The sequence below is a fragment of the Budorcas taxicolor genome, chromosome 11, assembly GCF_023091745.1.
Source record: "Budorcas taxicolor isolate Tak-1 chromosome 11, Takin1.1, whole genome shotgun sequence".
Classification (NCBI taxonomy): Eukaryota; Metazoa; Chordata; class Mammalia; order Artiodactyla; family Bovidae; genus Budorcas; species Budorcas taxicolor.
In genome coordinates this window covers 40,790,564-40,813,832 of record NC_068920.1, presented here as the reverse complement: position 1 = coordinate 40,813,832, position 23,269 = coordinate 40,790,564, and the positions used below count along the sequence as shown (strand labels likewise).

Sequence of the window (23,269 nt, the reverse complement as noted above, 5' to 3'; positions counted from 1 at the left end):
CAAACCATTGGCAGGGAGATTCTTAAGCACCGGACCACCAGGGAGGTCCCAGGAAGCTATGATTTAAATCTTGCCTGGATTTTGGGTAATGGTTACCCTCTCTGAGTTCAGTCCCCACGTGTCCTGTGTAAGATCATGGTACAGATTTCAGGAGATAATATACACAAGGTATGCAATGTGTCTAGCACGGTGTTTGGCCCAGAATCGGTGCTTCATTCTTAACAACCTCAGTGTAAAGAGCAACAGCCATGGGTATCTGAGGAAGCAACCCCAAGTTATCCTCAACCAGGAACCCAAGAGGAAAAAGACTGGAAAAGGTGGATTGAGGAAGGCCCGACAGATGCTATGAGGACAGAGGATGAGATGGAACTGGGCAGAGAGGCCGTAACAGGCGTGAAGTCAGGGCCTCACTGGCCACCACTGCTCTGGCTGGTGGCCTTGGTTTCCCCCTTAACTCAGTGGTAGTAGCACCATTAGATGGTGCTGAGAGGAAATTGAGGCAGAAAAGTCCCCATAAATCGCTTTGTTTTCCAAGCAAAGTGTGAAGAGCCCTACATACGGCACAGGTATGCACTAGGATACTGGATACACCGGCTGGGATGCACTGGATGGGATTTCCTGCAACCTTAGAGTCTACAGAAGCCAACTGGGATGTGGGCCCCCTCCTCAGTGCTCTGAGACTGAAATAGACTGGCTGTAGGAGCAGCTTGTTGGCTTAGAATGAAAAATGACACTTCATAAGCCAAGCAAAACAGAAAGAGCAGACAAAGAACTAGAGAAAACCAAGAGGGTAGTCAGGAAAACATCCCTTGAAGCATGAGCCAGGGAGGGTCAGGTCTGAAAGGACACAAGATCTGAGCCCCGTGGAGTCCGGATGTTCCATTATGAGCCATTCAGTCAGACAAGCAGCGAAGCTGAGGACCTGCTGAGGGACACCCGTGAATGATGGAAGCAGGTGCTAGAAACAAAAGCACCTTTCCTCTCAGAGCATTCCTGAGTGATCTGTCCTGTCTGGGACCAGCTCTTAGGACAGATCCCCAAGGGCACCCTTCCAGGCATGGCAGCTGGATGCTAACCAGGCACCCCGTTGAGTTTCAGCATCTGGCTGCTTCACACCACCTCCAAGTGCTTCCAGTACAACCTGCTGATTGGGGAGTTTTGCTCTCTTATAATGAAAGATGTGGAAGTGATGCGGGATGGGGGGTGGGGCAGGGGGAAACCATGCGTGTAGAAGGATACCCTCCTCGTAACTCAGATAAACTGGTGAGTCCCTGAGTACCAACTGCAGACCAGTAACAGTGGGGAGCCAACGGGCTAAGAAAGGAGAAGAAAAGTCAGGAAGGGTGAGTCAGGAGAGTCTCTCGTTCTATATGGGAGGCTGAGTGAAGAGCCACATTCTCCATTAGGGTCCTTGGTACCACTCTGCCCTGGCTTGCCCTGCTAACTATGGCAAGTTCCTCCTCACTCTTTAGGCTTTATCAATAGCTTCCTTATTAATAAAATGGTGATAGTGGTAGCCCCAGATGGCTTCCAAGTTCCTATAGAGTCCCTTCATTCCCTTATTTAACCAAGGCCAGTGCAAAGGATGGCTTTTGAAGAGTGCAGTGGTGGGTTGGCGTTCAAATCGGACAGCTAGCTAGTGTGGATGGAATACACCAGTATCTCCACCACCACGATCAGTGCTTACCATTCTCTCGTTAGTCCGAGTGGAGAATGGCGCTGGTTTGGGAACAATACGTGACATTCATATTCTATTGACCACACCATATGCCATTGGCATATGATGCTAAATAAGCCTTGGTTTCCCACTGCATCTGGATTAGGTGTCAGGATGCTAAACTGCATCAAAGGAAGCCTTGAGATGAGCACTATGCCTGGGCGTGTTGGCCTTCATCTTATATTTTGACCAGGCAAAGGGGATCTTGGGAAGAATTTAACTTGGAAGGGACTTCTGATCTTCAGAGGCGCCCAAAGATGGATTTCACACCTGCTAAAAAGTATCTTTCTCATGGGACAGGGACCTGCTTATCAGCTAACTCCTTGCTCACCTGACCAGTCAATCCTGTTACAATGTTGCTTAACTTGTAACATGGAAGTAATAATATTCCAAAGAAGTGTTTGAAAAAAATACCAAGCACAATGCAACTATGGGGTTATTAATAATGTTGTTATTATACATTTTGATTGATGAGAGTTTAATAAAGGAGAAGGCTGCCCTCCCTCCCCCATCCCCTGCCACAAGACTCATTCCCAAAAGTACATCTCAGTCCACACTCCAAAGACATTTCTTGGAATCACATCTTAGTGCGGTTCACCCAATAAAAAGCTCCTCTGGCTCCAAGTGGGCATGAAAGTTCATCACAACATTTGCCATCAATAAAAAACCAATTCTTTCCATATGCAAAGCATTACTGCTGTCGAATGGTTATTGAGTGATGATACCTGAATGATGGGAATACAGGAACGGGGAAATGTACAAAGGGAAACTTCACAGGGACGCCAAATTGTAAAGATAGAAATGCTGATATCAGAGGGGCTTAGATAAGCTGAGCAGAGGATGTTTGCCTTCGCCAAGCGGGAAGGGTGAGGGCAGCAGGAGAGACGGGAGGTGGAGAGAAACACGTTGACACGACAGAAGCAGCGCTGCCTGTCTGATGAGTCACCGAGGAGGGTGACATACAGTCACTGCAACAGCCCACAGCTGCATGTGGCCAGCCCTCCTGGCCAGGAGTTGGCCAAATATTATCTCCTGGAAAATTCTTACACAACAGCCATTGGTTTAGAGCTCCCTTGGCCACCTAGGAGCCCTGGAGTTCATCTGAGCCGCATCCATGTCCAAGGGGTGGGATGCAGGGCTGGAACCCCAGAGTAGCCATCTCTGAGGCTCCTGGAGAAAGTCAGCCTCTTTCAGAAGCCCAGCCTGCCGTCCGCCAGTCTTTCTGGCTGGAGCCTCCTGCCAGCTCCTTAATGCGGCTCTTCTTTCCACCACCTTCCCATCCATCTTCCAGTTTTGCCACACACGTTCACATGCTACTACTCACCCCACCCACATGGTGGCCATTCCTGACTGACCAAAAGGAATGTGGGTCAGAGAGGTGGACGAAGAATACGGCTCCAAGGAAGAGCTCAGTTGAGCGTGGTTTCTTCTCCTGCCGGGGGCAAGTGGTTTAGCTTTGCAGCCTTAGTTGTTTCATCTGTTAAATGGGAACAACCCCTCCCTCCCAGTGAGAGCAGATGAGGTCAAATAGTGAATGTCCTGTGTGAAGAGCTATACATATGTGGGGTAGGGGGCCCATAGTCCTGGCTTATCCGGGACTGTTTAGGGCTGTGGTCCTGTTGAAATCAGCAATGGGGCACCATTTCATTCTCAAAAGTGTCCTGGTTTGGGTGCAAAGTCATATTACCCTGGGAATTGTAATTCCTGACAGATGGGAGTCTGGAGGGCCTAAGTGAACCTGGGAACTCTCCCTCAAAGACCCCCCAGACCCCCAGCATCCTTGTCCGTTCCTCCTCTGTTGCAGAGCTGAACTTCATGTCTGCCAGTCCTGATTCATTTTCAAAATAAAAATTCTTCAGTTAGTTCGTTAAAAGAAATAACAGCCCCAATTTAATTTCAACAACGGCCTTGGAATGAAAAGACTACTAATTACCCTAATTAACCAAGCACATGTTCAAACGAATATTAAAATGCCATCAATCTTGGTCCTCAAGTCCTCAAGATGCTGGAATATATAAACATTTAGTGGAAGAAATTGTGACTTCGGAGAAAACACAAACAAAGCGGCCTGTTTGTTTGCACGACTGCCTGCTTGTGGAGAAACAATCAAGAGACTCGGAAAGACATGAGGGTGTCTCCGCTCCCCGCCACAACTTTATGTTTCCAATTATTGCCCAGAGGAGACAGAACAAAGAAGCTCCTATTTATAGCAAAAGTCTAAAGAGGCGGGAGGAAAAGATGCTTAATCATGAGAAAATACACTCCAGCATTGGCATTAATAAAATCAGACTGCAGTTTATCAGAAGTACAAGCCGTCTGCAGGGAAAAGAAATATCTCCTTCCGTGTCCTGACTCCATGCACAAGGTGGTCTGAAACCACTTTACTTACCAGCCAGGATGGGCGGTGGCTGATCCCTCTGGGGGAGACTGGTTTTGTGGTGGGAGCCAGGTCTGGAGCAGTGCCGTGGGCTAGCTCTAAGCTTCAGGCTAGCCCCTGCCTCTGTACCTGTGACCAGCAAGGCCAGTGATGACCATGCTTCTTGGACGGCACCCTTGGGTATTTCTTAGGGCTCAGACCTCTGGAGATGCTATGAGGGAGGAGGGAACAATGCTCAGGGCCAGTGCTAGCTTCTTGGAAAAGATTCTGCGTAATAATGTCCAAATGGAGGACTTCCCTGGTGGTCCAGTTGCTAAGACTCCATGCTCCCAATGCAGGGGGCCCGGGTTCGATCCCTGGTTAGGGAACTAGATCCCACATGCTGCAACTGAAGCTCCTCTATGCCACAACTAAGACTTGGTACAGCCAAATTAATTAGTTAATTTAAAAATCAGGTCCAAATGACCACAAGGTTCAGAATCCCATCTTGTTTTGGAATAGATAACATGCTGCTAAGTCGCTTCAGTCGTGTCCGACTCTGGGCGACCCCATGCGATCCCATAGATGGCAGCCCATCAGGCTCCCCCGTCCCTGGGATTCTCCAGGCAAGAACACTGGAGTGGGTTGCCATTTCCTTCTCCAATGCATGAAAGTGAAAAGTGAAAGTGAAGCCGCTCAGTCATGTCCGACTCTTAGCGACCCCATGGACTGCAGCCCACCAGGCTCCTCCATCCACGGGATTTTCCAGGCAAGAGTACTGGAGTGGGCTGCCATTGCCTCCCCCCTCCTCAGCATGAGACAGCTGCTATCTCAGCCTTAGGAGAGGGCACTTGCCTTGTGTTACAATTTGCTCTCTTTCCTTCCCTCCCTCTGCAGCCTTTTCCTTCTCATTCATTCACTCCCTTATTCTTTATTTACTCAACAGATACTTTGAGTTCTTTAGAACTAAAGTAATGTTCAAACTGTGCTCAATATCGTGATGAAGAAGCACAGTTTCTTGTCTCAAACATCCTACGATCTCATTGCAGAGACAAGACTTGCCCTCCTGACATCTTTATTTTGATCACTGATAACACACTTTCCATAATAACTGAGGCGTTATTATGAAAGACTCCATCTCTTTCATTTCTGTTATTCAGTTCTATTGATTTTACCCTTTCTCTAATTTTCCTGTCTTTTCTTGCCTTGGTATTTCTACTGGCACGTCTTCAGAAATAGAAGGGCTCTCTCTCTGTTAAACAGAGTGAAATATGTCTGAAAGAGAAAAATATTGTATATTAATGCATATATATGGAATGTAGAAAAATGGTATAGATAAACCTATTTGCAGGAAAGAAATAGAGACACAGATGTAGAGAACAGATTTGTGAACATAGTGAGGGAAGGAGAGGATGGGACAAATTGAGAGAGTAGTTTTGACATATTTATATACAACCATGTGTAAAACAGATAGCTACTGGGAAGCTATATAGCATAGGAAGCTCAGCTTGGTTCTCTGTGATGACCCAGAGGAATGGGATGGGGGGTGGAAGGAAGCTCAAAAGGGAGAGAATATACGTGTATTTCTGACTGATTCACATTGTTGTACAGCAGAAACCAACAGTACCTTGTAAAGCAATTATCCTTCAATTGAAAATAATTTAAAAATAAATTTTAAAAAGTAATAAGACTCTTTAAAAACATAAGTAACAAATAAGTATCAAGTTGGTACTTTGGCCAAGCCTTCTATGATTTCTATGTCACTGACCCATTTCACCTTTATAACAAAGCTTTAGACATCTGTTACTGCCATGCCAATTTACAGGTGGGGAAACCAGGGCTCAGAGAGAGTCAGTGGCTTGCTCAACTCACACAGGTGAAGTTCTAGAGGGTCTGAGAAATGGCCAGTTTGGATACTGTTCTGGAGGCACCAAAAGTCATGATAAAGGTGATTTCGGGTAATTGGCTCCCTGCCTTTGGGCATTTAGAGTCTCCTGTCCAATCACTGGACAAGGTGGCTCCAGGAAGAACCTGGCTTAGGGCACAGAGGATGGACCTGCCCATCCTATGCCAGGACCCATGGCATGGTTGAGGCACTGCCCTCTCCTTTTTTATAACGTATCTGAAATTCCAAGATCCTTCCAGATCCTCCAGGGCTGTGGACTGGGAGTAGGGGAGGTTTTAGAAGAATAGCAAATGAGGATCTTTTTTCCCCATTATAATCAAACTGCCTTGTATTTTGGAGGTGCTGAAGGCTACAGTAGTGTTTGGTCCTCTGCTATGCCAAATTATTTCCAGGAAAGATACCAAGCAGGGGGTTACAAGATAACTGGGGATTGTTGCGAACACTCCAGAATGTCCAAATAGAGAGTCTCTGCAGCTGGCTTAGGGTAGAAGTGACTCCTGCAAGGGCAGACTAGAACAAGCATTGTCATCATCATTCATTAAGTAATTTTTGCCTCTTCCTTCATCTTCAGGAACTCAATTGCTCTGACTACCCCTGACCTGCAGAAACAAGAAGAGTCAATGAATACCGTCATTTCTTTCCTTTCAGATTTTTCCTTCCCTTCCATCCCACATTTATCTCATTGATCCAGACAATCATTTTAGTTGCTGCAATTTGTTTTTCTGATTCTAGATATTGTCTTCTGACCTCTCAATCCATCTTGCGGTCTGCTTCCTGAATAATAATATCTCATTCTCAAGTGCCCCTGACTCAAAGTTCTACAGTATCCCATTACCTATTTTTGAGTTTTTTTTAAAGCACAGTTTTTTTTTTAAATAACACGGTCCCAAATTCAAATAATATTGAGGTGTATCAAGGAAAAATACCTCATATCTATCTATTATCATCTATCTTTCCACCTATCATCAAACCAAAGGATGGATCTTTTGAGATTCTTTCTTTTAGTCTTTTTTAACTTTAAAATATTTATCAATATAATTCATGCATATAAAAACAAAAACTATTTAAATAACAATAGAAGAAATCTTATAATGAAAACAACAGTCTCCTGCCCCCTGCTTCACACTAGCAAGCCCTGTTGAATCAAGGTCATGTGCTAAGCTTTTACATCACTGTGTGACATGGTGCTGCTTTGCATCACCTTCTTAATCTTATTTCTACCCTTCCTCAACTTGGACCAACTTCTTCCTCCATGTCAGTCTCTAGTCTAACAGGCTTTGTCTTTCAATTAGAGTCTAATCCATTTAAATCATTTGCAATAACTGAATTCTTTGTATTCATTTCTACCATCTTATGTTGCACTTTCTGGTAATAAATACCCTGCTTTTCCTGTATTCCTTTTTCTTTTCCCTGCTTTGCTTCCTTGTTTTGAATTGATTGGTTTCATTCACCCCCAAAATCATTTCCAGTTCTTTTATGCTAGGTTAAAGAATGTCTAGGTTACCCTAGACATTTCAATATGTATATTTAACATAATAAAGTTGAAAATTAATATATTTAAGCTCTTTCCAAAAGGTAAAAGAAGCAAAGAACTCTTGAATTCTAATTGCTCTCTTCCAAATGTTACATGCTCTTGTCCAGGATTTTAATTTTCTTTTAGTTAAAAAAAACCCTTAAATTATACATTATTGCTCTTTTATACCATCAATATTTATTTAGGTTTAGCCACATTTCAACCCTTTCCTTTGCTCACTAAACTGTTTGCATTTTAGACCCTTATTCTAGGATCATTTTCCTTCTTTCTAAAATGTATGTCCTTTAGAAGTTCCTACAATGAGAGTGTTCTGGTAAATTCTTTCAGTTTGTGATACTTTGAAAAAATTTTGCCCCTACCCTAGGCTTTGGGAAAATAGCTTTCCTTGTTCAGAATTCTAATTTGTTGATTACTGGATACTAGTTGGTTGATATTAATGCATCTAATTTTCCCTGCTGTTCTTGAGAATTCAGCTGTCAACATGTCATTCTTTCCCAGATTATCAACTTTTTCTCTCTGATTGCTTTAAAATCTTCTGTTTGTTTTCGCTGTTGTGTAGGTTCACTGCAATATGTCCAGGAATGGATTTCTTTTTACTTATCCTGCTCAGGGTTCTCTGGGCTTTCTTAATCCATGTACTGGCACCTTTCCATGAAATCTGGAGCATTCTCAGGCATTATCTCTTTCAATATTGCTTTTCTTCATTGTCTTTATTGTTTCCTATAGAATATTCTCACGATTTCATATTTCCCATATTTTATTGATCACATTTTTCATTTCTAGAATTTCTATCTGATCTTTTATCAAATCTGGCCAGTTACAATAGTCTCTTTTTTCCTTTGCTATATCAATGTCTCTATGTATTTCTGAACCTGTTCATCATGCTAATTTTATAGTCTATGTTTGATTTGTCCCAGTATCTGTGGTCTCTGAAGATCTGATTGTAGACTTTCTTTCTCCAGCTGACTCTCACTTAGTGTGGCTTATTTCCTTGTGTGTTTAGTGACTTTTTAAAAGAAGGAGTTCCTTCTCCTTGTAACTTGATGTGTAAGGATTCATTGAGGCCCCATTTAAGAGCATTTTTCTTCTAGTGAAAACTGGAATTTGCTGCTGTCCGGTGCCTGAGGCTATCACCAAGTTAGAACCAGTTGAAACTAACATTTCGCAGTTTTCTTCCACCTGCAATGGTTGTGTATATTCAGGCCTCAAATTCATGAAAGTCCAGGCCTGTGATTAGAAATAGGGAAGGAGGATCTTTTTCTTTTTCTGCTCCACTCAGAGCTGAGGCCAAGAGGTCACGATCTCCACCTTCCTGTTCTGTGGGATTTGGGTTTCTCTGGTTCACTCACTGAGAGCGTTCCCTGCAATATTTTTCTGTTCTGATCTTTCACTCTGCTTGGGCTTTAGAATTTGTTCCTGAAGTGTGGGAAATGCTGACTCCAGCACTCGTTGATGCTGTTGGATTTTGGCTTGCTGGTCATTTCTGGGAAACAAAGAATTATTTCACTTTCTAGCCAAATCTGTCATGCACTAAAAATAAAGAATTTATATTTTACCTAGTACTCTTAGGAATTCTCTGAAAAATCTGGTTGACCTTACTGTCAAAAATAGAAGACTTGGGACTTGCTTGGTGGTCCAGTGACTAAAACTCCACACTCCCAATGCTGGTGGCCTGGGTTCGATCCCTGGTTGGGGAACTAGATCCCTCATGCCCCAACTAAGAGTTCATACTCCACCACTAAAGATCCTGCAGGTTACTAGTAAAAGAGCATGCATGCCGAAGCTAAGACTGGTGCAGCCAAATTAAAAAGAAATAGAAGAATTTACCTTTTTTGTGTTGGGCAGATTACTTCTCTGAGCTTTTGTTTGTTTCATTCAAAAAGTGGCATAATACCTGTATCATTAAGATTTTTGTGAGGATTATATAAGATACTGGATATAAATGCCTCCAATGTTGAAGTTTAATAAATGATGATAATCACTCTTACATTTATTACATTTAACAAATGATGGTAGTCGCTGCTATTTTACTGCCAGTACAACAGCTACTAAAAACACAAAAGGGCCTGTCATTCCTTGGAGAATCAAAGAACTAGGAGAAAAATAAGTAATTTTAAAAGCTGTTACAACATTAGCTTTCTAAATATAATTCTCATGTATATGATGTGTGAGAGTTTTTTTTTTAAAACACCACCCTGAAGTAGTGAATCACATATCTTCTTGTAGGACTTGAGCCCTGTCCTGTGAGCTGTACCTTTGATAGGGGTATGTGTGTGGGCTGGAGGCAAGGTTCAGTCAATAACCAGTGTCAGAGTCCACAGTGGAAGCTCTTCCGCTCCCTGCAGCACGGGTGGGCAAGCTGAAAGAACACCATTTATTGGAAGAAAGGTGCTACACATATACAACGAGGTGTTATATTTATTATTATTTCTATTTTAAATTATCCATTGAAGAAAGAAGACATGGCAAGAATTTTTAATGAGGCCCAGGGTCAAACTGGGTTCAGAAGCCCACAGGGACACATGGCAGTTTTCTGACTGGGAGGCATGTGACCTTGGGTAGGTCCAGTAACCTCTCAGCCTCACTCCCCTTGTGTGTGAAGCAGAGTTATGGGACTGTGGTTTGGGGGAATGCCGACATCTCAAATACTATGATTCTCATCTCTCTCAACCCACATCCCCTGGACTCCCTAGTTCACTGGCTTCTAAGACCCACCATCACAGCTTCGCCAGAGCACACTGTTTACCGGGTGATGTCTACCCAGTGGCCCCCTTTCTCTTAAGTGAGAAACAGAAATAAGAGCCACAGTAGACACAATCCTTCACGTGGCTTTGGTCGCTCCTGTTTTATGAGATGCTCATCTGTAGGATTGGAGCAGCTCTTGCCACCGCCACCATTGCCGTCTAAGGAAGGAAGTATTAATAGTTGAACCCGGTAGCCTGTGAATGGGGTGAGCCAGGTGCAGAAGTAGGCCCACCTAGAGTCACCTTATAGTTGTGCTTCTAAGAAGACATGAAAACCAGATTGATCCTGCCAAGGGGACAAGGCTGTGTCCCCCAGCCTAGGAGGAAACTCCAGGGAAAGAACCCACAGCCATGGTACATGACCTCGTAGAAGAAGGGGATGTCTGATGGACAGTGGTCTCTCTGGGGTCTGAAAATGGGTATCTGTAAAGCAAAGACATATGTCTGTTGGTAGTGCATACTGAGGAGCACACGTAGGTGCCCAAGGGAGGCAGAATACCAGCCCCCTCCACAGACACATACACTTCAAGCTTCAGCTTGGCTCGCTGGCTCTTAAGCTTCTGGGCACTCATCTCTAACTGGAGATTGGAAGTTGTGACATGGGTGCTTCTCTATCCTCGTTTCCCAAACTTCCATCATTCAAATGTCACAGTCAAGATGTTGGTCATATTCACTTACTATCTGTCTTTTTGGGCTTCCCAGGTCGTGCTAGTGGTAAAAAAAAAAAACAAAAAACCCGCCTGCCCATGCAGGATACTCAAGAGATGTGAGTTCAGTCCCTGGGTTAGGAAGATCTCCTGGAGGAGGGCCTGGCAACCCACTCTAGTGTTCTCGCCTGGAGGATCTCATGGACAGAGGAGCCTGGCAGGCTACAGTTCCATAGGATCACAAAGAGTCAGATGTGACTTAAGTGACTTAGCACACACCTGTCCTTTTATTTCCGTAATATTTGCATTTAAGTTGATTTCTTTTTAAATTAAAAGATGTTTATTTTAAAAGGAAGCTTTCTGTGACTAGCAAAAATGAAAAACCAGTATCACTCAATACAATTAGAAGTTAATCTTTCTTTCATATAACGCACACCACAATGAAAAAAAAAAAGTGAGGTTGTTAAGTCCTTGCTAGGTACTGTTGTCTGTGGAACTCTGAGCCTGCGGTTTGCTCTCTTTTTGTTAGAGGTCAGATAAACTTAGCAGCACAGACAACTGAGATACTCTATTTGGTCCATTAAAGAAGATTGACAGAAGAGAAGAGAAATGGATTAAGTTTGTTGAGCCCTCCCGCCCCCTTGTTGATCCTCTCCTCCCTTTTATTTTGTTTGTAGATTAAAAAAAAAATTGGAGTATAGTTGCTTCACATTGGGCTTCCCTGGTGGCTCAGAGGGTAAAACGTCTGCCTGCAATGCAGGAGTCCTGGGTTTGATCCCTGGGTCAGGAAGATCCCCTGGAGAAGGAAATGGCAACCGACTCCAGTACTCTTGCCTGGAAAATCCCATACACAGAGAAGCCTGGTAGACTACAGTCCATGGGATCGCGAGTCGGACACGACTGAGCGACTTCACTTTTCACTTGCTTCACGTGACTGTGTTAGTTTCTGTAAAGCGAATCAGCCAGGCATATACATATTCTATCTCCTCTGTTTTGGATTTCCTTCCCATTTAGGTCACCACAGAGCACTGAGTCGAGCTCTCCGTGCTATATAGTAGGTTCTTATTAGTTACCTGTTTTATACATAGTAGTGTATATATAGGGCTTCCCAGGGTGGGGCTAGTGGTGAAGAACACGCCTGCCAATTCAGGAGAGACGTGCATTCTATCCCTGGGTCGGAAAGATCCCCTGGAAGGGGGCATCGCAACTCACACCCGTGTTCTTGCCTGGAGAATCCCAGGGACGGAGGATCCAGGAGGGCTACAGTCCACAGAGTTGCAGAGTCTGGCATGACCGAAGCGACTTAGCATTCATGCACACAGTGTATATATGTCAATTCCAGTCCCAATTCATCCCATCCCTCCTTTCCCGCTTGGTATCCATATATTTGTTCTCTACATCTGTGTCTCTGCTTCTGCTTTGCAGGTCATCCGTGCCATTTTTTTAGATTCCACATCTATGCTTTAATATATATTTGTTTTTGTTCAGCCTCTTTTTACACGTATTTCACCATCCTATGAGACAGCTAGTCCTATTATTTCCATCCCTTGTCTAGCTAAAGGCACTCAGGCTGACAGAATAAATCACTTGCTCAAAGCACACAGCTAGTTTGGGCTGCGGACGCAATGGGAATCAAAGTGATTGGTCACCAGGGTGTTATTTCTTCTCGGTACTGTGAGTCAGTGTTATTTAATGCTCTGACTTCACGACACCCAGAGCATTTCAGGTCCTGCCTACAAGCATTTCCTGCATCCTGAGTTATAGGGGGGAAATGCCTTGCATGAAAGCAAACAGCCTTGTGCCTGACACCCAGGAAGTGCTCCGTAAAGCTTAATTCTTTCTCTCCCCAATTCTCCTCCATGTGACAGGCCATCCTGAAGCCTGGCTCCAAAGATGCTTGTAGGGAAGGGGCCATTTCAAGCCGTCACAACTTGAATACACCTGCCATCATTCTCTGATGATCCACAACTTGCAACTTCCCATGGTGACTTGCTTTGCAGAGTGGACTTTCCAACTGGGGAGAGAATGAGCTTTTTTTTCTTTTTTTTTTTACTCTATCTCAGTGACTGATGTAGGACCCTCTATAAATATTCACTGAATGAGTGAGAAAATGTTTGCTGGTTATTATATTTCTAATAATACTACCATTGACAATAGAATGGCTACATTATGGAGCTCTTACTCGGCGCTTGACCCTGTAGTAAACATTTCTCCTGGGCTATATTATTTTATTTCTGCAACAACCCTATGAAGTAGGTACTGTTGTCCTAGTTTACAGATGAGGAAGTTAAGGTTTGAATAGTCAAGTGAGTGTTTGACTTCAAAGCCTGTGGGTGCTTCCAACTCCAGCTTATACTGCTCCGGAGCCACCAAGTGGCTCTGAATTCTGGTGAATTTGGTGGAAGATGGTTGGGCTCTTTGAGCACCACCTCTGACTTTACTGACGACTGGGGTCCCTGGCCTACAAAATCCTCAGCATGATGTGATGGTTTCTCTGGCTTTGGTTTCAGACAGGCCTGAGTTCCGATCGTCCTCTGCCAGTTACTGGACATGCAATGTGAGGCAAGCTGCCTGATTTCCCTGGGCCCCTGTTTCTTCATCTCGGCATGGAATGTTACAGAAGAGTACACCCAGAAAGCACTCAGCACTCTGCCCTGGGTACTAGCTAGCATGTGATTGAAGGTATTTATTGTTATGGAGATGAAGCAAAGACTACCTTGGCTGGGAAAGAGAGGTCCTTTGGGCAGGAAAACGAAGATGGAAGCAGAGTTCTTCTGTCTCTGTAACTTTGGTGAAAGTGTCCGTGGAGGCCTGGGAAAGCTGATCTCCTTTTTGGAAACACCTCTGGTGAGCAAACCGTCCAACCCCAGGGGCCCCCAGAATGAGTCTTGGCACCTCTGGTTGGTGGAGACACAGCCTCCTGAGCCAGGTGCCAACTCTCCTGGCTATTCCCTAAACGGCCAGCCCGCCGAGGCTGTGGCGTTTTAGGAAATGAATCCCCTCACATGGCAGCCAGAGGCAGATGGAACACCCAAGAAGCACAGGCGGTGATGAAGTGAATGTGTGTGTGTGTGTGTGCGCGCGCGTGTGCGCACACGCACGCGTGCGCGTGTGTGCAAGGGGCCACACAGAGGAGCCAGGGGGCAGCCTGGGTCTGCAGGGAGGGTGGGCAGGAACTCCTGGGGCGGGTCTGGATTCAGCTGAGGCTCAGTCCTCTCCTCAGCCTGGGCACTGGTGGCACGGTCCTTCCCCCTGACCCTCCAAGATCACTTCCTCCATGGAAGGTCCATTCTGACCTTGAGGAAGACTCTGTCAATCAAACATGGCCTCCTTTCCTCATCTATCCTCCCCACCCTACCACTCCCCCTTCCTTCCAATCACAGCATCAGCCCTCATTTGCCTGTTTACTTGATTTTGTGGGTTTTAGCTTAGATGTGGTTAGAGAGAGGTGGGGTCGGAGGACAGGCTCTCCACCCCACTCCTCCCCCTCTCCAGACAGACAGGTCCTGCTCGGGCTCAGAGACCAGCATGATACCGTTGGCACAGCAAATGGGGAAATTCTGATGTAGTTTCTCTGGGGTGGGGCCTCAGTATTGGTATTTGCTGAGAGCCAGGTGATTGAGAGCCATGTCTAGTTTCTGAAAGAGCTGGGATGACTAACTGTACTTAGAGAGGGCAACTCACTAGGGAAAGTTGGGCCTGGCCCTAGTCAGAAGTAGCATAGCTTACTCCTGCATAAACATTAGCTAAGGATGGTTTGATTATCTAGAGCCCTTTGGCAAGTTTTTCAAAAGCTTCTTCCCCACATTTCATGACTGTGGACAAAGAGGATCTGTTTGCTGGGTTCTTTTGACTTCTGCCAAAATGGCGCTTGTTTTCAGCAAAGCCCTTGGCGAACTAGGTCGTTATAACACCCATGAAATGATTTAGCTCAGGTGGTGGTAGTGGTAAGAGGGACCAGCCAAGACCTGAAATCTCAGGGGTTACTCAGATCATTCCAGAGTCCTCCAGATGTTATTGAACAAGTGGGAGTCCCCTAGAATAATAAGCTCTACCCAATAGGATGTGATGGATCCTGGAGGCCATTCGGCCTACTAGGATAGCTGGAGGGGGTAAAGGGAAAGATGTCAGTGCTGGTTTTTTTTTTCTTTCTTTCTTTCTTTAATATTTATTTTATTTATTTATTTAGGCTGCAACCCATTTTTACGGGTTTCAGCACACAGGATCTTCAGCTGTGGCCCGCTGGCTTAAGTTCTCTGTAGCACTTGGGATTTGAGTTCCCCAGCCAGGGATGGAGCCCATGTCCCCTGCATTGCAAGGTGGGGTCTTAGTCACTGGACCACCAGGGAAGTCCCAGTGCTGCTTCTTGTCCACAGATTTATAGCAGAAAGGATGGGCTTAGAGCCTTGGTAAAATTCTGCAGGGGATTTTTAAGGAAAGGATGGGTTGTTCGGTGGGCGTGTATAGATGGTGAGGTTGGATAAAGTCAGGGTGGCGGTGATGTGGTGTCAGGAAATGCCAGGTGCACGCAGCAGGCCTCCAGGGGTCTCATTTGTGAAAAGCATGAGATACTCTGATGAGTAACAAAGATACAGACCACTCCCTTGCCCCACCCCATCCCACCCCAGGCTCTTAGACCTCAGGGGCAGACTCAGCTCCTTAGTTTGTGGCCCAGTGATCTGTCAGAGGCTCTTTTGCATTTTACTGACTTTTCCCTTCTCCAGCAAGGTTACCAGTTTAAGATTCATGACCCATCGGCGATGACCAACTAGAAAAGAATATGGGAAATGAGACCCTATCCACAAGACCAGCTAAGCCCACAATAAATTTGGGAATGAAGCTAACAGAAGATTGTCCAAAACCTTTTGGGGGATTTTTAATAACTCTTTCAAAGAATGTAAAAGTTAAAGGATGATATTATACCAGAATACCTTTAATGTAAATGAAAACACATACATTCCATTTTTAAAAAGGATAGAGACATACTCAAGGACTTCTGGTAAATAAGTGGAAGATAAAACAGAGGGTGATAGACATGTATATGTCATCTCATAACAAACCAGTTTCCTCAGCAAATGATTGTTGCTCTCTTGAATAGTCAAACAAAGCAGGCAAAGCTGGCATATTGTCACCATCATTATGTATGTCCTTTTTCGTAAACTACCAGCTTTTAGATTTTCTTGAGGGCATGGATTATTTCCATAGCACTTAATTCAGTGCCTTGCATGTAAAAGATGCCCGATATATATTTTTATAAAAGTCCAATTAGAATTAACATTTAAACATGATAGAATATATGTTCTAGGAAACTTAGAACATGTATATCATAGAGAAAATTTAGGAGATGTATACTATAAAAATTTAGAAAATGCAGATAAGTCAAACTGTGTTAAATTCATCTAAAGTATCACCCTTTGTGGATAACTAATATGGACATTTTGGTTATGTGATTCCAGTTTTCAAGTAGGGTATTTTTAAATTTTAACTAAAAACTTTTCCTTTTATTTATTTATTTATTATTGAAGTATAGTTGATTTATAACGTGTAAATTTCTGCTGTACAGGAGAGTGATTCAGTTATACATGTATACATACATTTAAAAAATATTCTTTTCCATTATGGTTTATCATAGGATACTGAGTTCAATTCTCTGTGGTAAACAGTAGGACCTTGTTGTTTAGTAGGGTTTTTTTGTTTGTTTTTCTTTTTAATGACCGCTGGATGACTTCTAAATTTTTTCATGTAGTAGTTTTGCCATTTTGTAGTTTGAGTGAAAAAGCATTTAGAAATGAATTCAACATATGACATATTCACTCTGCAAGGCTCTGTTCAGAGCTTTCGAGAAGGGAAGCACCAGCCTGAGGGCTAGTCTGCAGGCAGCTCTGGAGGAAGAGGAAGGGGCCAGCCAGGCCCAGCGTGGGTGTGCGTGGTTGACAAGGGAAGTGGTGCAGAGGGCAGCGAGCTTGTTCTGGAAAGAGCCCAATGTAAATATTTGCAGGTCACACGATCTCTGTCACAACGACCCAACTGTGCTGTTCTACTGTGAAAGCCGCCATAGATAATCTGTGAGCAGATGAACGCGGCTATGTCCCCATAAAACTTGATTTATGGACATAGAAGTCCAAATTTCATATACTTTTTGAAGTTTTCAGAGGGGAAAGGACCAGAGGCAAGTGAGAGCCCAGCAAATGGAAAGAACTAACAGAAGGTGGTCACAGACCATTGAGTGGAAGCGAGAGGGGAGGGATGTGGCTGCAGAGGCTTTAGCCCCTGGAAGCTGGGCTCCAGGTATTGCTAAAGGGTTTGAAGACATGGAGCCGGATCAGCTGGAAGGAATGTTAGTAGTGGGTCCATGTGGGCATGGCAGTGAGCCTTGAACTATGGCTCAAAGTGCTTTGGTCCAGAAAGTTTGCTTTCAGATTCTGCTGTACTCTCTCAAGAATACAAAGCAACCAGGAAAATAATGCCCCACCTTGGAATGCCCGAGAATTTTTTTTTTTAGTTTTTATTGATTTATTTACTTATTTGTTGTTTTTGGCTGTGCTGGGTCTTTGTGGCTGCACAGGTGCTCGGGCTTCTCACTGTGGTGGCCTCTCTGGTTGCGGAGCGTGGGCTCTGGAGCATACGGGCTTCAGTAGTTGTGGTGCATGGATCTCAGTAGTCGTGGTTCTGGCGCCTGAGCACAGTTGCAGTAGCTGTGGCGCACGGCTTTAGCTGCTCTGTGCCATGTGGAATCCTCCCTCCCCGACCAGGGATCGAACCCATGTCTTCTCCATTGGCAGATGGATTCTTTACCACTGAGCCACCAGGGAAGTCACACCCAAAATGTAATGCAACTAACGACGTGGGGGTGGATGGGAGCTGTGTACATCAGTCACTGCACAAGCAGGACGGATGGGGTTCATGCAAAGTCAGCCCAGGGTATGTCTTCCCCACTATGACCCTGCTGCACACCTGTCATTTCCTCCTCCAGGATCCATGACATTCTCATCAGTCCCATCCACCGCCCAGGTTCCCGATTCAAAAATCAGACCTCTTTGTCTACATGGCCCATTACCTTCCTGATCCGTCTCATGCTGTTTTCAATGCAGTGACATTCTTATCAGTCCCATCCACCTCGTGCCCAGGTTCCCAATTCAAAAATCAGATCTCTTCCTCTACATGGCCTGTTACCTTCCTGATCTGTCTTATGCTGTTTTCAATGCAGTGAAATCTTCATAACTAGAGACTCCTTGTTTCCTTAGTAATTTCTCCTCTGCCTTTTCACACCTCCTTGCCAGCCCGGATGGCAAGTCTATGCAATGACCTGGATGAAGCCAGGGACATACTACATTTATTCTCATTTCACCATATTCCACTGAAAATTGACACGTACCTCGATGACATGTGACACATCACAGCATCTACGTGGGGTTGTTTTTCTGCCCCGAGTGCCTGATTTCAGCCTGGTTCCATGCACCTCTCCTCAGATTTCCTGGACGTGGTGTTTTGGTGCAAATACCTGCCGATTTAACTCCATCACTCTTCCTACTGCAAGGAAGTTCTCGGCATTAGGACTGTGAGACTGGATTCCTCAACAGGGGGAGATACGAAGAAGTGACCTCAGAGGCAAGGTCTGCACCTTGCAAACTTGTTTAAAATTTTAAGCCGAGGGTTTTCCAAGAGGACTTGGTCTGCCGGCCTCAATGATGAAGCAATTAATACACAGCACATAAAACTGTCCAGTCTGTTTGTTCTTGCTGTCATATCATCCGTCATGATGGCAGGAACTGACCTAATGAAGCAACCCAAGTATCTGTGTACACAGAGAAAGAGAGGGAGAGCGGGGCGAGGGAGACAGGCCCGCCTCGCCAATATAACTCACATTTCTCCAAGAACACAACTCTTCCTAATGCTTTTCTCATGAACAGTTCAGGTCTCTCTGAAAAAAAAAAAAAAAGGAAAAAAATCTTTATGAAATTTTAGCCCCGTTTCTCCTTTCATTGAAAAACCTTTCAGAAAAGCCATTTTTCATACTTAAGACTTTTTCAAATCTCTCCTAACCAGTTACACTCCGTATTGTATCTTTCGGAGCTGGTAACCATCCAGCGACAATCCTTAAAAATCCCTTTACAGTTTTAAAGGAAAATACAGGCTCTCATTTACCACTGGATGGAGTCAGAAAATAAAAGCTTAATGCCTTGACAGGCCTGGATATTTTTTTGAGGCCTAAGTCTGATTTATGGCGGTAGCCGGCAAACCAGGCTGGTGAAATATTTGCTGCTGCTCCCAGGGATATGGAAAAATGAAGTGTGAAGTTCTGGGGAGAGCAGGCCACAGCCTTCCAGTCACTAAACACTCCCACCAAGTTGGCAGAGGAACAGAGCCCTGGGCTGCAAGATGAACCTCAAAGGAATAGAGGGGGAGAGAGGGACCACGCATCGTGTCAAAATACTGCCAAGGCTTAACGCGCGCCATACATTTTGCGACACGGGGTAGGATGTTTATGAGGAGGGTTTAGGGAGGAAAGAAGAGAGAAACAGTTTCTTCCTCCCTTCTTTCTTTTATTTTCTTTACGGCTTCCCCGGAGGGGTCTCACTCCAAGTCGAAGAAATTAAGAGCAACCACGGGACTGTAGGAAGTTGCTTAAGCCCCCATCGTAAAACCGTTCAGATCGAAAAATATGATCTGGTTAGGGAGAAAGCACTGCCTTGCCCTAGGGCTCGGAGCTCCAGGGCAGGAAGACGGAGCCACCTCCTCAAGTCCCCAGAATATGAGCGCGTGGGAGCCGGGATTTTCATTCCCATGAAAAGGGAATTTCCTAGAGGTAAAAGTGAAGTGGGTTTTTTTTTTTCCCCCATCGAATGTTCTTGAAGTGAGTCATCACAAAACGCATGCCAGGTAAAACACTGGGGGTTTTGGTTTTGTTTTATCTTTCTTTTATTTCAAAATAAAAAGAAATAGACATGGACAGCCACTGCGGAGACGTGTTTTTAACTTCGGGTTTCTGAGGTAAAGTCTAAGAAACCCAGGCTTGTCGCAGAGGGCTTCATCTGCGCTTGGTGTTATTCAGAGGGAGATGGGCGGGGGCCTGTGCAGAAGCAGGGGTTGATTTTTGTTGTTTTGAAGTGAAAAAGCTATCTCTTCTAGATGATAGTTTTGGATAAATCAAAGCAAGGAAGGCAAAGATGGAAAACATGCAATTCATCTCTTCTCCCCACATGAACTTATCCTTGGAAGATCAGTGTCGAAATCTGATTCATTTCAGAGCTAAAATGTGCTTCTTTATTATTATTTTAGAATTTTAATAACAGCATCTCTATCTACTGACCCGGAGTTTTGTGCAACTGTGAATTTAGTAGTAGGTCAGTGAAAACAGGCTCAGTAATTACAGAAATGCTCATACGAGTGAGCAACTGCCCCTCCCCCACCTCCTCTGTAAATCACTAATAAATACATGTACTCTCGCTCACACAGGCTCTCCCAGACACACTTGAACACCCCCACAGAAACGGCCTCACTCCTTTGCTTATCACAAAGGTGAACTTAGAGACACTCCAAGTCCATGAACGTGTATAGATGGCTGCCCACCCTGTATAAGGTATTGATGGGCAATGGAGGGGTGCTGGGGAGCTTGGAGTGGAATTCAAAAGCAAGATTCTGACCTGGACCTCAAGACATTTGCAGTTTAATGGAGGGAGAAACTGTTTTTCGATCCATTTACCTTGCAGTAAAACTTTATTGTGGTAAAGCCATAAAATGTGCTTTTCTTCCTCCCCACATTGGCAGAAGAAAACTCAGTGACTTGCCTAATGCCACCGGCAGTAGCGGCAGACAGGACTGAGCCCGTGGTATATGCCTGTGCCAGGCTAAGCAGTCCCGACACCCTATCTTCTTGAATCCTCGCCAACCCACTCAGAGGCCCCTCACTCTACAGATAAGGAGACGGAGGCAGAGGGTACTTAAGTAACTTCCCCAAGATCACTTTGCAAGGGAGTGTGGTGTGGAGATTCACCACCTCCTTCTAGAGTGTCCTTGGTCTCTCCACAGACCTGGGACTAAACCCTTCCGTCTCCTGCCTCGTGAGCCACCGCTTTTCCTACCTGTCTCTCGTCCCCATGTTGGTAATGATGAGGCAGAACTGAAAACCAAAACAAAACAAGATTTTACGCTCCTGTTTATTTTGAATGGATTTGGAGTGAAGAGACGAGGGGGTGCTTTGTAAAAATTAATGAATTACCTTTTGGCTGCGCTGGGTCTTTCCTGCTGTGCACAGGCTTTCTCTAGTTGAAGTAAGCAGGGGCTACTCTTCATTGCAGTGCCCAGGCTTCTCATTGTGGTGGCTTCTCTTGTTGTGGCTCGAGGACTCCAGAGCGCTGGCTTCAGCACTTGCAGTGCCCGGATTTAGTTGCCCCATGGCATGTGGGGTCTTCCCAGAACAGGGATCAAACCTGAGTCCTCTGCATTGGCAGGCAGATTCTTAACCACTGGACCACCAGGGAAGTCCCTAAGGAGTGCTTTGTAAACCATTTTTGTTTATTTGGAAGCACCTAGATTTCAGGCTGAAGGAAGTTTGGAAATACTTGAAATTTTGGAATATATTTCTATAAATATATTTTGGAATATATTTCTAAGCCATACTTAAAAAAAAAAATTCTGTGTTGGGAAACTGAGAAATCCAGGGCATGTACAAGGTGCCTGGACCTCCACGGTGGCTGCCCTGGTTTTTGGTAAGCGACATGCTGAAAGCAATCATGGAACTCTGAATTTCCTCCATGGCGACTGCCACACACAGACAGGCCTTAAAACACACACCCACAGTTCAAATATTTTAGCAAATGTCCTGGCTTTCCTCCACCACTAAAATGAAAGTGAAGGTGAAATCATTTGGGGGCCACTGGAGCAGAGTTCTCACCCTTGATAGCTGCCCATAGATTTAAATGCCTCACAGGAGACCCAATTAAACATGAGTGAGATCCCAACCCACCAAAGGATCGTATTTTCTGGCCATTTTCATCACTCACACTTCTCAGCAATTTAACAATGAGTTTAGGATATGACTTCTTCCCTCAGGCAACCCCCCACCCCTTTTATTTTATTTTTATTTGGGATCTGGAATTCTAGATGGCTCCAGTGTCTGGAAATACCAAAGTCAGGTTTTTCTTCCCAAGTAACCAGTGGCTCTCTGCACTCCCCCTGGTTTAATTATGATCTGAATCACAAATGAGGATTGATGGGAGTCTCCGGATTTGGTTGAGAATGGTCGTTCAACAGAGAAGGTGCTTGTTGAATGAATCGAAGAGTGAGTGAAGAGTGCCGCTCTTGCTCTTGGTCTTGCTCACGATCACTGGAGGAATAGAGGCAGGCGGTGGTACATCAGGTGTTTCTCACTGCTGGTCTCAGAATGACCCCTGTCTGGTGGGCTTGTTCAAGGACAGCATCTTCACTCTGTCGTATGCATCCTTCTGGGGGTACCTGGACTCTCCAGGGGCTATGCAGATGCATGTGGCTTTAAAGGCATGGGTTTTGAGTTTCTTCACTTCCATCTTTTCTAAAACTCACCAGCCTGAGAACATTATCCCTTTATGATTGCACTTCTCACACTTTTACAATAAAAAATTCTTGTACGGGACAGTCCATGTTCTTTTGGATTCTGGGTGTGGGGCTATATTGAAAATGGCAAACACCTTACTATGCATATTTTTGCTGTTTCAATAGCCTTAAACATTGTTATCAATAGTAACAAAGAACCAATAAAGAGAAGACTGTGTTGAAGAAAAAAACATTCTCTCACCAGCTCCAATCTCACTCCAGAGCATCACTCCAGGGTCTAAATATCCTCTGGGTCCCTAAATAAAGGGACAATTTGAGCAGGCATTTTTGACAGCAAACCTTTTCCATAAATGGGATCACCTGAACCTGTTGTAGTAAGTGTTTGCTGAAACAGAGCTGAAGTACCAGTAAAGAATAACCACTGCCAGATGGGGTGTGTGTGTGTGTGTGTGTGTGTGTGTGTGTGTGTGTGTCCAACTCTTTGCAGCCCCATGGACTGCAGACTACCAGGCTCCTCGGTCCATGGAATTTTCCAAGCAAGGATACTGGAGTGGGTTCCCATTTCCTCCTCCAGGGGATCTTCACAACTAAAGGATCAAACTCTTGTCTCGTGCATCTCCTGCTCTGGCAGGCGGATTCCTTACCTCTGTGCCACCTGGGAAGCCTACATCCTTTATAACTATCTACGTGTATGACGATGAAATGTAGATGTCATCTGAAAAGAGGAGTCTTAAAAATTTCTTTTGTGAGTGCACACACTTGATGATCCCTGATTTAGAGAAAGCTTGGAAACACAGATAAAGAGGACAACTCATTAACAGACAGAAAGGAGC

At 44.7% G+C, this 23,269-nt stretch overlaps 1 protein-coding gene across 1 annotated transcript in view; it reads left to right on the top strand.

The window, feature by feature from the left end:
* Positions 1-23,269, top strand: part of RUNX2 (RUNX family transcription factor 2) — a 342,616-nt gene that overhangs the window by 252,400 nt on the left and 66,947 nt on the right. The gene's annotated exons all lie outside the window — the stretch shown is intronic.